Source organism: Montipora capricornis, chromosome 12 (assembly GCF_036669925.1).
Source record: "Montipora capricornis isolate CH-2021 chromosome 12, ASM3666992v2, whole genome shotgun sequence".
Lineage (NCBI taxonomy): Eukaryota > Metazoa > Cnidaria > Anthozoa > Scleractinia > Acroporidae > Montipora > Montipora capricornis.
In genome coordinates, this window is record NC_090894.1 from 3861693 (window position 1) to 3865141 (window position 3449).

A 3449-nucleotide genomic window follows, 5' to 3' on the forward strand; every position below is an offset into this window, starting at 1 on the left:
CGGCACTTTCAGCCATCCCGTTAGCTTGAGGGTACCGAGGTGAAGTAGTGACGTGCTTGAACTTCCATGCTGTTGCAAATCTTCGAAACTCTGAAGATGAATACTGTGGGCCATTGTCTGAAACAACAGCCTCAGGCACCCCATGACGCGCAAAATGCATCTTTAGTTTACAAATCACAGCTTGTGCAGAAGTATCGGAGAGATGATCCAACTCAATGAAGTTGCTGTAATAATCGACAAGGACAAGGTAATTGCGGTTCTCGAAAGTAAATAAGTCGGTCGCAACTCGCTGCCAAGGTCTATCAGGGACCGGGTGTGGTTGAAGAGGTTCACTAGCTTGTTCTGGCTTGACACTCTGGCATATTGAACACTTATCGATCAGCTCCTTGAGCTGGGCAGACATTCCTGGCCAGAAGAAAACTTCTCTTGCCCTTTGAAGACACGCTTGGAGTCCTTGATGGAACTTATGAGTTTCCTCCAACATGGAGCGGTGGAGACTCTCTGGGACAACGATCTTTGTTCGTTTAAAGATCAGGCCGTTATATAGTGTCATCTCTTCTCGGTATTTGAAAAATGGCTGTGCTTTAGTGGGTACCATGGCCGTTGTTGTCGGCCAACCGGCGCGTATGACCTTTGACAACACTTGTAGAGATTCATCTTTGCCTGTTTCCGCTTGAAACTTTGCAAGTGTTGCGGCAGATATTGGCAGGTCCTCAACAGAATTAACAGTTTCTAGATCTTTGCAAAAGGGTGAAGTGTTCGGGGTCTTTGAACTCTTGGGTAAGGCACGAGAAAGAGCATCGGCAATGTGCATCTCTTTGCCAGGCTTGTAGACGAAGGTCAAGTCGTATTTTTGCAAACGGAGCATCATTCGCTGTAGTCTTTTTGAGGCTGTGTTGATAGGCTTCCTCTGGATTGCAATCAACGGCTTGTGATCTGTTTCCACAGTGACATGTTTGCCATAAATGTACTGTTCAAAGCGCTCGCAGGAGACTACGATAGCAAGGAGTTCCTTCTCTATTTGCGCGTAATTTTGCTCTGTGAGAGTTAAAGCTCTGTTCGCGTAGTGTACTGGCTGTCCGTCTTGAAGGAGCGTCGCGCCGATTCCGTACTGAGAGGAATCGCACTGGATAGTAACATTCTTACTCACGTCAAAGTACTGCAGAAGTGGAGCTTTGGAAACAAGTTCTTTAATCTTGTTGAATGACTCTTCTTGTGGTTGTTGCCAGCACCATTCAACTTCCTTTTTCTCCAGCTGTCTCAGGGGCTGAGAAACTGTAGACAGATGTTGGCAGAATTTCGCTAGATACTGGACCATTCCTAAGAAGGTTCTCAACTCTGCAAGGTTCGTGGGCGCCGGGTAATCAGCGATCGCTTGTACCTTTGATGGGTCAGGCAGTAGACCTTGCGCTGTAAGGAGGTGTCCTATGAAAGAAACTTGCACCTGTCGCAGTTTCAACTTCTCGTTGGTGAGAGTGAGGTTTCTTTCTCTTGCTCTTACAAGGAATGCTTTGAGATTTTGATCGTGGTTAGCCAATGCCTCTTCTGGAGTATCACCAAAACCACAGACTAAGAAGTCGTCAGCGATAACTTCTATACCGGCTAGTCCTTCAACTAACTCATGCATTCGCTGTTGCCATACTTCAGGAGCAGAATTTATCCCAAAAGGCATTCTGAGCCAGCGATACCGACCAAACGGTGTGTTCATGGTCTTCAGATAGCTGCTCTTCTCATCTAGTTTAACTTGCCAGAATCCGCACTTAGCATCTAACACACTGAAGACTTTTGCACCACTAAGTCGAGTTGAGACTTCCTCGATGATTGGCAGGGGGTAGTGTGATCGTTTGACTGCGCGGTTAAGATCTCGAGGGTCTAAACATACTCGAATTTTCCCATTGGGCTTCTTGACTATGACGAGACTAGAGACCCATGCTGTGGGCTCTGTTACGTTGGCGAGGATACCGTCCTTCACCAGGCTGTCTAACTCTGTCTTAAGTGCTTCTCTTAGTGGGACAAGGACTTTGCGAGGAGGATGCACCACTGGAGAAAAGCTTTCATCTACTCGGATACAGTAGTTTCCATCAAGGCACCCAATTCCACTAAAAACATCAGTGAATTCAGATAGGACAGGATCTCCTTTGACAATTGAAGGGACATCAGTCCTTTCGGAATCATCGTGAGTAACATTTATGTCAGCGTCCAAAATTTTGACGAGATTCATCTTCTCGCACGTGGTTCTGCAAAGAAGTGGTGTCAAATCTTTCTCCACTACGTGGTAAAGGACTCCATACTTTCTTCCTTTTCTTTCGGTAAGAAGTCGGATTTGTCCAAGCGGCCAGACTACAGACTTGTTGTGCATGACGAGCCTTGAGTACGACTTTTCCAGATTATTACACTGATTGTCGCCAGTCACTCTGATGTAATCTCGTTTTGGTAGAACGTTACACGAAGCACCTGTATCAATCTGTAGTTGTACTTCGGCCTTGTTGTTCATAAGGACTGTCACATAAGCTGACTTGAAGGTGGCCTTGTGACTGAAAATCTCACAATCTTCCACATGATTGACTGAACTGGACGCACATTTCTTTGCAAAATGTCCATCTCTGCCACATTTATTGCATTTCTTCCCCACAGCAGGGCATGAAGATTTTTTCATCTCATGGACAGTACCGCAGAACTTGCATTTACGATTCTTAGCAGTAGGTGTGCTAGTATTATTACCAGGCCCTTTCCCTTTGAGTTTCCGGGAAGATGACTGCTTCCGGTTTAGGGTGGGTCTACGTGAAGTTTTGCCTTCAGTAGCGTTCTTAGGAGATTTTGATTTCGTAAGTCCTACACGGTTGACATTGGGCTCTTCAGTTGAGATTTTTGATGCACGTATGTCAGTTAGTTCTCCTGTTCGAAGGATATCCAAGGCTTTGTCCAAAGTAAGATCTTTCTGTTCAAGTAGTTTCTTGCGAGCACGATCATTCTTAGGGACCGTTCAATTTCTATGTGGTAGGGGGGGCTGGTGGAATTTTGAGGAGTGTAATTTGAAAATAGTATGACCCCCCCCCCCCCCCAATCGTTATTCAAACACAGCAATTTTCACCTCAGTTGCGTCGCACTTAGAGATACCTTTAACCTTCGAAACGTTTTCAATCTTACGAGATGAGTTTATGCACAAGAATGCTCACAAGCGGAAAGAAAGCGCTTTCATCGCAAAGTGAATTCCAGACACTGTCTAGATGTTTTAGTTCATTTAAGGCCGCGTGAAACTTATTTGAAAGGCTTCGGAAAAAACTAGGAACCGACTCGCCACACAGACTTGACACTTGGAGAGGTTATTTATGCATTGGTCTTTTATAACATTTCATTTCCCTGGCTCCTTTCATTCAACGGTTTCGGATATTATTATTTGTAGAGTGACCGAGCTATTTCATCGGTCAATCCCTTTTTTCGCAGCTTTT